This window comes from Musca vetustissima, unplaced genomic scaffold (assembly GCF_032173495.1).
Source record: "Musca vetustissima isolate MV318-11 ecotype Yass unplaced genomic scaffold, APGP_CSIRO_Mvet_v1 utg56108, whole genome shotgun sequence".
In the NCBI taxonomy this organism is placed as follows: Eukaryota; Metazoa; Arthropoda; class Insecta; order Diptera; family Muscidae; genus Musca; species Musca vetustissima.
In genome coordinates, this window is record NW_026877815.1 from 93,337 (window position 1) to 106,633 (window position 13,297).

Below are 13,297 nucleotides of genomic sequence, written 5' to 3' on the forward strand. Positions count from 1 at the left end.
TCGTTCAGGGTTAACAAAAAGTATAAAAAATTCCTTAAATGGCATTTTAAAAATATTTTCTGATTATCTGTTACATTAGAAATTATTTTATTGGATTTCTCATTATTCATAAAAATTACACTTACCAGAAAATTAATTAGAAAACAAACAGAATAACATTGTTTTCCCAATACAATAAAAAAAGGGTTCTAATAATTTTTGGTTTGGATTTGTCGTAAATTTTACATAATACCTACCAATTTGTGAAAATTTGTTAATCCAATAGCAATTGTCCGGCAAATCGGACAAACCCTTTTTACCATCTCTTAATCAAGCTTAAGAGAATTTGTTAATCCAATTACAATTTTATGAAACGTCTGATTTGATACAAAATAAGTACATAGCAATATTTTTTCAAACTTAAGGGAAACACATTGGGTCATTAGTTTTTGGGTTATCGTGCCCGCCATTCACAAAAGAGAAAAACGCGTTTAAAGTTTTAGAAGCCCTTTATCCGTCATTTGATGCTGACACAATAAATCGCCTATATCTTTAAGAGTTCTTGAGATTTTCTCTTGAAATTTTGTAGGGACATTCTTGAATTAGTGTAGATTCGAATTAAATCAAACAAAATTTTTGATCCCGAGAATGGGGGGGTCCCCTTAAGTCAAGTCCGAAGATGGGTAGATCTGTTATTGGGTATTATCTGTTATTGTGACAACTCTATCAAATATACTGAATTATTTCTGTATCGTTATGAATAACCCATGGCAATCCATGCAGTGACATGTTTCCAATTTTTTCATAAAATTTCCTTTGGCAGTATTCAGCTTTCAAAATTTAAATGAACATATCTTCATTCGAAATGTACGCATATAATGTGTTCAGTGGCAAAATAAATAATAAATAATTTATATTTATAAATATTTTGAAGTTCCCTGCCTCTAGAACTTATAAATATAACTTGTAACAACCATGGTTAAATATTGAGAGCAATGTTCAACTTTAGAAAATATATTTTGTTTAATTTATTTAAAATTTCGACAAATCGGCATACATAAAATTTTATGGAATTTATTTTTCATTTTATTTGAAATTGATAGATGAGTTCCAAATTAAAAAGGGTTGCCATCATAAAATTCTCAAATGACACTACCTTCTGTAATTATGCCATGTGAATAATCTAAATACCGAATATTTTATGTAAATTTGGCAACAGTGGCAAACACTTGTGGTCAGCGCCATCTGTTGAATGGGCAAATCGAAAAGTCGATTCTAATATGTATAACATTTCACATACTGTATGTACTAAAAGGAAATTGTTGTAATGTTAAACGTATAAATTTGCTGATCATAGTAAAGTAGACTATTTACGGTTTCGTATGACACCAGTTTCATTGAAATGCGATGAACTTTTCAAAAGGTATACGCTTTGAAAAACTGATGTGCCTGATTTGAATCATGTCCATCAATAGATGGTGCTGATGATGGATTTGTAAAAATTACACACCTCATTTCTTTTGTCCATAACTTTTTTCGTGGTGAAGATTTTAAAATAAAATTGATGTCTTATGAAAGGTACAGGCATACTTTTTTGTGAAATAAATAAAATCCCATAATTAGATGAATATAAAGATTAGGATTCAAAATTTCGTTCATAATATAAATTGTTTTAACATTATTATATATTCGTAACAATATAGAATGCATCAGTTTTCATATGACATTAATTTTGAAGAGAATATATATATATATATATATATGTATCTTGGCTTAAAAACTAATGCTTTTCCTGTTATCGTGGGAACTTCTTAGCAAAAAATATACGTGTGATTTTTATCTTTACGTGTTCAATGGTATAAAGAATCCCTGAAAACTAAAATTTTCTGTTAGCATGGCAAACAAACAATAATGTATACTCTAAGCTATTAATATACAATCAAATTTCGAATATTTCTGTATCGTTACGCATGCAAAAGTTATGAAGAATCTAAAATATGTGTGATTTTCTGTAAATTTGTCATCACTTGTAAATGTAATGTAAACCGCATTTGCTTCCAATCTTTTCGACATTCATAATTAATAGTGGAAAGGTGGTTGAGGCGAGAAGGCAAAACGTTTCATCATTCATTTAGCATATAGTCTATAGATATTAATTAAACATAATTTCATTTCTTTCTTTCAGATCGGAAAACTAGCAGTACAAATTATTTGGACTTTCATAACTAAGATCAATTATTTTGTTCAAATAAATTAAAATACAATATTTATATTATTTTTAAATTGAAAAATGTACAATTTCTTAAATTATAATAAACTATATAAATGTATAGTAAAAATAAATAAATGTATCAAACAATCTACTTTCATTTACTCATGGTCGCATAATAAGTTCAACCCCAGCGAATAAATTAAAGGAATTTAAAGGAATAATCGTATTTAAGCTGTATTTTATGGGCAAATAAATACTGCCTAAAATAATTCAGTTTCTAATAATTCTTTTAATAATAGTTTAAACTTATTTCTTACTACACAAATTTCATCGATCATTTATAATAGAGTTAGATTACCAGAATTTAAAGTCTTTTGACAAAGAGATTACAGCCAATCCGGGTAAAAAAAACAACCAAAATACTGCTACCTTTATAATAGAATATTGAAAATTTTTGGTGGGAATATTTGTAAAAAGTGAAAAAAATTACAGTAAATTCAGTTAAAAAACGCGCCAAAATACCGAAATTTGGAAGGTACCGTTAAATGGGGTCTATCGTGGACCAACATTTAGTAGAAACATGTGATACCCAATGAGAACCCTAAATACTAAAAAACGCACCGAAACTTCACAAAATACCGACATTTTGGGACGTATCATTATATGGAGTTTATCGTACAAAGTGCACCAATATTGATCTTTTTTGGTATGAACATGTGATACCCAATGAGAATCCTAAATACCAAATTACAGCCAATTTGTGACAAAAGTGAACCAATATTGACAATTATCGGTAGGAGAATGTGTTACCCAATGAAAACCCAAAATGTCATATTACAGCAAAAAACTCTCCAAAATACCGAAATTTAGCCTTACATTGTGGCTTTCGTAAAAGGTGAACCCATTTTCAATACCAAACATCCCAGGTGTAATTGCAATGCATGTGCAAAATTTCAAAAGTATTTAAAATATTGCGAGATCTATCGTGAATTCAACGGACGGACATGCATAAATCGGCATTTACATTTATACGTTATGGGGTTTCCGTTGAATATTTCCAGGTGTTGCAAACGGAATGACAAATTTAAAAATATACACTTCAACTTATGATGAAGATGTAAAAAGGACTCACAAATAGATGAACGAAATGTCGTATAGTAGTTTTTTTTCATAAAAAAATAGTTATTATCAACACTATAACCGATTTTTATTAATTTCTCACCTACTACACTAGATTCGTCCAATTAACTTGCAAAAATGCCATTTCATTCAACATTTTCAGTAGCCACATTTTTGGTCTTTTTGTGGCAAAACTAGCCTCTAATTCCGTACAATTAGGCAATATTATGATCTATACAGTCCCCTAATCCTTAGTACGTTGTTAAATTTCATATTTAACAAAAATTTCGATGATTTTTTGCACCTTTCAAAAGTTCCGATAAACATGTATTTTTTGATGTAAATCAGCATCAATTCTATTCATCTTTTTCACATATAAAAACTAAACAATTCACTCTACTCCATGTTGCAAAAATCATGAAAATCCATTAAGTAGTTTTCGAGATATATCCATTTAAAGTTGATCGTCTGCCAAAATTTAGCTGCTAGTCGATTCTGTTTGCCTGTTAGTTGAAAATGAAAAATCAGCAAAATCCAATCGGACAAAAATGCACATTAGTCTAGGGTTGCCATGTCATATGATTGTGGTTTCTACATTAAGAAAAATAGCTGAATAAAATTCAGAGCATATTTTAAGGCGTTTAGTTAAACACATTTTGGGGGGGATGTTGCCTTAATTAGAAATCAAATATGTCGGCAAATAATTAACCAATTTGAATGATTCAAAAGGTATTTTTTAAATAAAATGTCACTGTTTTCATATAAAACAGCCAGTACTTATAAGAACACAAAAGAAATGGTAAATTTTGTCTATTAGTTTATGCTAAATTTTTTGGTTATAGGATAAAATATATAGAAGACTTTTTTATATTTTTCTTATAGACATAAAATTGTTAATAAGTTATCTATCAATCTTTTTATAACTATATTTTTAAATTGTGGACTTATTACAGATATTCTCTAATGTGAAGACCACTACCCTTGGCTGGTCTTCCTCGGATGGATGTTTTTTCCATAACGATATGCCTTTTGTATTCCCCTCCCTTATATAAATAAAACACAATTGGTTATTTTTTCTAAATTTTTATTAATTTTTTTGTATGATTTTTCACAAAGATTTTTGTTTGTTTTTTATATATTGATGGTTTACATTTTACATAATTTATATAAGCTTTATATCATTTCATTATTTAATGTTTGTTTCTTTAAATATATAAAGTGTAATTATTTATATATAGATAGAATTGTTGTTGTGTGGTTTATTTTTAAATTATACAATTGTGTTTTTTGTTTGTTTAATTAAATTTTAAAATTATTACATTATGATTTTGAAAGAAATGTGATTTTTTTTTTGTAGTTTTTTGAAGACAAATTATAAAAACCTAAACTTAAACGAATAATGCGCCGTTAAAATAATTATATAAGATAGTGTATTTTCATAAAATACACAAAAGAAAAATAAAATAAAAAAATTGTTACTGGTATTTTTTTCAAAAAAATGAATTGCAATAATTTAGTTATGGAAATCCAAAACAAAACAAAAAAAATTTTGTAATTTTTGAAAGAAAATATAAAAAAAGAACTTAAATGTTTGTTTATTGAATTGATGTAAAAATTATATATTATAATTAAATATGATTGTGTTTTTTAATTATTGTTGGTGATAGATTTTTTTAAAACTACGTGTGAATTATTATTTTTCGATTTATAAAAGTTGTATGCTGTTGTTGTTTTTTTATTTTTATTTATTAATGTGTACGTGTGGTGTGAGAGCACTTGATTTGTGAAACATATTTAGCCTGTTTCCTTTAAAAATATTTTTTGTTGTTATAATAAAGCATGCCATGTAGAATAGAATTCTTATATAATGTAGGAAAAAAGCTTACAATGACAAATTAAGGAAATTGCAAATTTGCTGAACATTTATATATATAAGAGAGAAATTTTTGTAGCAAATGTCTTTTTTCTTCTTCTTCTCACTTTCGAGTTGTTGTTGTTGTTTTTCTCGCTCTTATTAAATCTTGCTCTATTTATTTTAAAATACATATCCAATTTCAGTTTTTCAATTTAACACTAACTTTACAAATGGAAAACAAATTATGGCAACACCATTTAAATAATGAAATATATTTTTAAAGATTTTTTAAATTTATCCCATATTTGTTTTAATATTACATTTATTTTGAACGAATTACATTTCTCAGCTTCATGTGTAGCTTTTTTTTTATATGTATGTTTCTTGAGTGAAACATACAAAAAAAGAACCACCACACAATATTTATTTTTGGAGCCAAGAAAAATATTTACATTTCCTTCAAAACAAGTGAATATATTTTCCTCAAATTCTGGGATCATATTATTTCATTTTCTCACACAACAATTTATTAATGAAGAGTAGGAGGAGAATGTGTGGGAGAAATATTTGGCAGCATAACACCAAGTATATTATTTAATTTTCAAAACATTTTCAACAATATATAGGGAGTACTATATGTTTCATTGCCATATAAAATGATTTTTTTCATAGTACATTTATTTTTTAAATTTGAATACAATAATTTGAAAAATATGAAAACATTTTTTAAATTAAAATGAAATGACAAAAAATTGCAACAATTGTAAATGATAAAAAATATAGAAATTGAAAATCTAATAAAAAAAATAAATACATACAAACAAATATATGTAATGAGTGTTTTTTTTTGTTTTGCTTTTTTGCACGTATATATTATTTTTTAGAAAATACATAATAAAATATGTAAACAAATACAAATTGTTGTTATATGTGATTCTGAGTGCTAATGCGCCAACCGCCAGCCATCATTCTCTATTGACAAAAGCCAATTGTATAATTTCTGCCAAAGTGTCCCATGCGTCGCTGACGTCCAACTAAACAAGAGAAAATAAAATAAATTAGTAAAGATTTAATATCATATATAAAAAATAATTTGGTAAATATGTGAGAGAGAAACAAAGGAAATTAATTATTTATTATTACCACAATTCTATAACTAACATAAGGTATAAGGAGAACCCAATTATAAATATAAAAAATGTATTCACTAATAAGGAACAAATTCGCTAAATCTATGTGAATAAATATTAAAGAGTAAAAAACAAATAATTTTTATTAACATTTGAAAGGTTGAAAAGCACACAAATCTTTATAATTAAAGGAATATTTATTAAAGCCCTTTCTTATGTATATTGAAATAAGAATATATTTTTAGGGTTCTATTTATTTAATTAATATGTCTATGTCTATATGGAAATGTATGTTTTGTTGTGGGGGCACATTAGAAAAATATTTTATTGATTAAGAATCCTCACATTGGAATGAGGAATATTTTATAAACATTGACTTTTTGCACTTTTTTCTGAATTATTATTTAACCACACAAATTTTTATTATCAAGGGAATATTCATTTTAACCTTCCTATATAGAATATTGAAATAAGAATATATTTAGGGTATATTTTGTAATAAAAAATCCTATACCTATATGGAAATATATGTTTTGTTGTACGGGCACATTAGGAAAATATTATTTTGATTAAGAATCCTCACATTAAAATGAGCAAAATTTTATAAACATTTACTTTTTCTCCACTTTTTCCTAATTAAGAAATTCTTTAGATGTGATATCGAACTTCCCTTAAATCGAATTTCATATATTCTAAATTTCCAAAGAAAATAAGGCATTTCATCACTTTTTATACAAATTAATGTAAAGTTGAATATACCGAAACAAGTAAGGGGTCATTATAATCGCCTGGAAAATAACTAATTTTCAAAATAAAAAATGTAATGCGTAAATGCAGTCAATGACTAAGAAAAAAATTGTTGATTTTTGTTTTTGTGATTCAACAACCACTATTATGTTAGCACTAACAATTGTGTTGACCTTTTTGACCTCACACGAGCAAAACACATGGATAGCTCATAAAAAACTGATACTCGTGACAAACACAAAACTAAAGGAAAACTTTTATAACGGTCAATAACACGCACATAAAGTGTGACAAACAACAAACAAGTAACAGATAACAAATATTACATATACTTGTACGGTTGGTTTCAGGGTGAGTTACCCCTATTGTAATAGGTGCAATAAACCTCATATATACTTATAAAAATAATGTTGTTTACAATTTCACTTGAAAGCTATTAAAATTACATGTAGTCGCTGGTGTATGTATGCAATGAACTTTATGTATTAAGTTTATAATATTATTTGTTCCATATCCAATGAAATGGAGTAAAGAACATCCAATTGTACCTCGAAACTTTAAAAATATCTGATTGACCTACTGTTTCTTTTTTTATTAAAATCGACAAGACTGCGATAGTCGTGATAAGAATGACACTAACATTATTCAGATTTTCTCTCATTATCTTTTCTATTGTACACACAAATTAGAAATTATATTAGGTTTGGAAAAAATAAATCTATTATGAAATCAGAGAAATGATCGACGTTGATCGGCATGTTAGCAGTTGTAACATCGCCAGGAGGTAAAAATGACCATAAAACTGTTTTAAACCGTTTACACGAAGCTGAATTCAAAAAGAAGCTCGATGTTTACGTGCCACACCAATTAACAGAAAAAAGGATGGATCGGATTTCCATCTGCAAAGTCTTTACCAAACGGAATGAGATAGACCCATTTCTTAAACGGATGTTGACTGGAGATGAGAAACTTGGTGACAAACGATAACCCTGTGCGAAAACGCTCGGTCACAGCTCTTTGATCACGATCGATTCCGGTAGCAAGTCAAACGGTGACCATACCAGGACTAACGGCCAGGGAGGTTCTGCTATGCATTTTGTGGGACTGGGAAGGTATTATTTATTATGAATTGCTTCCATATGGCCAAACGCTAAATTCTGATGTCTACTGTCAACAACTGGACCATTGGAAGATAGCAATAGACCAGAAACGGCCTGAAATTGCCAACAGGAGATGTGTCGTGTTCCACCAGGAGAACGCTAGGCCACACGCATCTACAGTGACTCGCCAGAGACTTCGGGAGCTTGGGTGAGAAGTTTTAATGCATTCGCCATACAGTCTAGACTTGGCACCAAACAATTATCATACTATCATAATTGCAGTGCACAATTTTTTTAATGATAAAAAATTAGCAATTTGGCCGAAGCATTTTAAATAAAGTCCTATATTCATATAAAAATAATGGATTTCTTTTCCCAGCCTAATATTACTAGTCTGTTTAATTTTTCTAACGCCTAGCAAACCAGTATATACAGTTACACTATGAGTAAGAGATTTTTTTTTCAATAATTGGAGAAGAGGGTTTATGAATTAAATATCAAATATTTGATTTACATAAATTACGATTATACCAAAAAAAAAAAAAAAAAATAAATAAATAAAAAAATAAATAAATAAATGTAATAGGGTGGATCGCTGATTACAAATGTGAAATCAGATTTTTAACTAAGATGAATCCACAATGGTGGATGGATCAAACATAATAAATTAAACATTTCTTTTCTTAACCGGTTTATTTGTATTTGATATAAAGCTATGGCATAATTTAATTTTGAAATATAGCCGATTTGGTTAAAAAGAGTGATCAAAATCCCGAAATACTGAATAATGGGGGTCCGTCAATAAAGGATGTACCCCGAAACTTAGGTCAATATTTATATTTTTGGTGCCAATGAGAATTTAAAATACAAAATTACATGTAAATTGGTTCAAAATCCCAAAATCCCAAAAAAAAAAAAAAATAAAATAAAATTAGGGGGTACCGTTATAGTAGGGCCACCTCAAATAGGGGACCAAAATTAATAATTTTTGGTGAGAATATGTGCTACACAATGCGAACTCAAAATACCAAAGATTTGAAATATATAATATTTTATCCTCTCTTCTTGATATGGACTTTTTGCAAAAAATTGGATTCCTGGCTCATAGTGAGTTGGAAACGTTCCATCAGGTGTTACCATTTGTCAAAATCGTTCTTAATCTTATTAATACACATTTTGTTGATAAGATATATGAGGCTTAACAGTAAGACAAGAACAAACATCGGACAGAAACACCTTTAAGGTGCTCTTAAGAATTTTATTGCAATCACTACAAATTAAAAAGGTGCATAATGTACATGAAAAAATATATTTGGAAACTGTATTCAGATTTGCACTGACTTTCAGAAAATTCCAATAGGTTTAGTCTTGGGCCAAATATAAATCAGCTTTGTCAAAATTCATATTTTCGCTTGAAAGTAAGTAAAAGTAATATTCATTCGGATATGTGTCTAACCCTCTAAGAATTGCAAAAGTAATATTCATTTGGATATTTGTATAACCCTCTAAGAACTGCAAAAGTTAAATTACAGATATTTTGATTTGGAAATTGGACTTAAACATTTAAAATATAGAATATTGCGGTATACCTAAATGTGGGAGATATTCCATAAATGTGGGAGATATGCCTAATCGTGGACCTATATAAATAGCTCATCTCCGAAGATGGACTGAAGAGATTTTTTAAACAAATGGACGCATATAGCAAAATGATCTTTGAATACATCGAGCACAAAGCTTTTTTAATATGTATAATATGTTTTGGATTTTAAAGAATATTTTTGGAAGGACTATTAGGTTGGATTAATATTTCTTTTAATTTTTAAGTCACTAAATAATTACATTTTGAAGGATCATTAGGGCTCAAAGTGTGGATTTTTAATGAATCATTTATGGAAGTGTTATTAGATTCCTAAGTGCGGAATTTAAAAAAAAAATCACTTATTGAAGTGGTATTACATTCCTAATATGTTGAAGGACTTTTAAAACCCAATACCTTATGTAGTTGGTCTATATAATAGAATATCGTATATAGCAGATCGATTGATAAAATACCTTCCTCATGTATTCTATAGATTCTCAGTTTGAATATACTAACAAATTTTTAAAGATTTTAAAACTTTTAAACAATTTCTAAATTACAATAACAATACAATAATATTAATAATACATTAATATGTCTTATAACTAAAAAATTATATGTTAAATGTGTATATACCTACAGATTTTACAAAAATCGTTTTGAGGGGACTTTTCTTGGGATGTTCACAATTATTCTTGGGCTCACAATTATTGTTGAAGATGGGAGGTGGTTATGGTGTATACTATTTTCCCAAACAAATCCGTAGACATTGTGTATGTTGTTGTTAGATGTTGTCGGTAAGTTTTTCCATATTATGTTGTAGTTATTGTAATTGGATTGATTTCAAAAACACATAGGCAGGCAATTAATAAGGAGGATAAACACTTTTACAATTACGTTAGGTAGTGGTAGTAGATGGTTCAAAACAACAAACATTTGGATTCTTTTTTGTAGGTGATGATTGGTAGAGCGTATGTTTTTGCTGGTATTCTTTTTTTAATTTTTTGTAGTTGTTTTGGATGCTTTCTTTCATTTGTTGTTGTATTGTATATTTTCTAGAACGTTTTTGCTGTTGATGATGTTTATTTACGTTGATTCAGGCGTTGCACACGTACTGAAAGTAAGACATGAAAAAAAGACACAGGAGGAAGACAAAAAATACAAATATATATTAGTTAAAATTGATACAATAAATAAGATTCAATATTTTTAGTTTTTTTTTAGTACAAGAAATAACAATAACAAACAAAATATAACAAGAACAGAATTCAGTTTCAATTTTTGGCAATAGGGTTATGCAATTAGCAGGAAAAACAAAGGGGGAAATAACAACATTCAAAATTGTTTGGGATTTCTTCAACAGAAACCCGTTTGGGGTTTCATATTGTTTGGGTTAGACAGAGATCAGAGAAGCGTTTTGTTTAAACGGTTCAATAAGAGATAGAGCATACACATTCATTTCAAATAGTAATTTCTTGACATGATTCTAAATTTCGCAAATTCTCAGTTGTATTGTATTTATTGGCTGAAACAAAAATATTGTAAAGCGGAGTTACGACGTAGTAGTTGCATAGCAGATTTTTATTATATTTATATATTTTTTTAACTTTTTTCAGGTATCATGTTGCGGCTGAAGAATAAGCACACTCTTAAAATAATTTAAATGCTGGAAATTTATCATCGTAATTTAGTTCTTTGTTAATAAAATTTCTGATCGAAGTTTGACTCAAAAATATATATAATCTCGTTTATTTAAGCGTTTTTAGTAGAGCTTGCTTTCATTTCTCGTCGGGCATTTTTAACACAACATATGCAAAAACACTTTACATTTATTACCCAAGATAAAACAAATTTACAAACTTTTTCACATTATACTGGGGTTTTCGTTGTTTCGATTTTGAGTTTTGTTTTTCAATCCACATATTTTCTATAACGATGATATATGATGTCTATTTGATTTGAATTATTTTGTATTAAGGAAACTATGTTAAGTTGATATTTATATATCAGGACGACTATGCGACTAAAATTAGGTGTAAGAGTGTTTCCAATTTTCTTGTGTTTTTATTTTTTCTAATATAAATTTACTTAGAAATGTAAATCGCAGTTTAGTTTCTACAATGAAAAATATATAAAGAATTAAAAATTAATAAAAGTTTGACGTTTAGGAGGAGAGGAGAAGGGGTGTGTTGTTCTGTGTTTATGTTTGGAAATGTGTTTTCAATATGTGTGTTGGAAATACATTATTATTTTTTTAAATAATCATGGTAGTTAATAATTAACTCTTAAGTAGAGGTAGTGAGAAAAAATTTACTAACAAAGCCATCAAAAAATTTAATTATTATAGGCCTTGCTTTAGAATCCTAATTGTGGAATCTAAAAAAATCATTTTGAAGGACTTTTTAAAGCCAATACCTTATGTAGTTGGTTTATATACGATTTATAGCAGATCGAATTATAAAATACCTTCCTCATGTATTCTATAGATACTCAGTTTGAATATACTAATATTTTTGTAAATATTTTAAAACTTTTACACAATTTCTAAATTACAAACAATAAATAATATATTATTTATTTATACACCTACAGATTTTACAAAAATCGTTTTGAGGGGACTTTTCTTGGGATTTTCGATAAATAAAATAAATTTCGAGGTGCTGAATAGATCTGATCAGTCGATGAAAATATAATAGAAATTATATTAAGGAAAAATTTTTTGAGGGAAAAATAACCATAAATAATTATAGATAAGGGATCAGTTTATCAAAAAAAAAAAAAATGAGATTTGAATAATCTAAATTCGTATATTTACTTTTTTTTCTTCTAAAAAATTAGTATGAATTTCTATAAGTCATTGATTGACAGATATTATATGATATTCTCATTCTTCTTAGATAAAATAGCATCAATCTTCTACTAAGGAAATAAGTCTGGATACATTTTTCATATTATATATAGGCATAAAATGCTCCTCTTTTATAAAAGACTATATGCTTTCGATAAACAGAAGATATTTCTCAGGCTTTCAATAGACTGAAGTCCTTTGCAAGGTCTTCTTCAATAGATAAAATACCTTCTATAAGTAGAATATTTTCTTAAGGTCAACCATTGCCACGAAAACGTTTATAGGTTTTTAATAAATTTAATTAGAAGACGTTTTATTAGTTTTTTATAAATTGAAATAAGCCTCCTAGCTTTCTCGAACACTTCTGTAGATAATAAATCTTCCGAAGGTATTATTGTATTGATATAAAGCTTTCTAAACTTCTTATATAAAAATCAGCCCTTCTTCATGCCTTCTATAGATTGAAGATGAGGTTCTCAAATAATAATTCTTTAAGAACTATTAGAGTCACAAGCTTGAATTTTTAAAGAATCAGTTTTTGAAGGGCTATTGACATAAGCATGGTCATTTTAAGAATCATTTATTGAGGGAATATTGGACTCCTAAGCGTGGATTTTTGAAGATTAATTTATTGGAGCACTATTTAACATTTATGATTGGATTTTTAAAGAGTAATTTTTTTGTGGGTTATTAGAAACCCAAGCAGGTATTTTTAAAGAATCATT

General features: G+C 27.8%; 1 long non-coding RNA gene across 1 annotated transcript; it reads right to left on the bottom strand.

Moving 5' to 3' along the window:
- Positions 1 to 6,145: 6,145 nt before the first annotated feature.
- LOC133322476 (uncharacterized) lies at positions 6,146 to 12,371 on the bottom strand. The gene is made up of 2 exons (XR_009754056.1): positions 12,315 to 12,371; positions 6,146 to 6,199 (listed from the first exon to the last, which is right to left on the bottom strand). It is a non-coding gene; the product is annotated as an uncharacterized LOC133322476 (long non-coding RNA).
- Between the last annotated feature and the right edge of the window lie 926 nt (positions 12,372 to 13,297).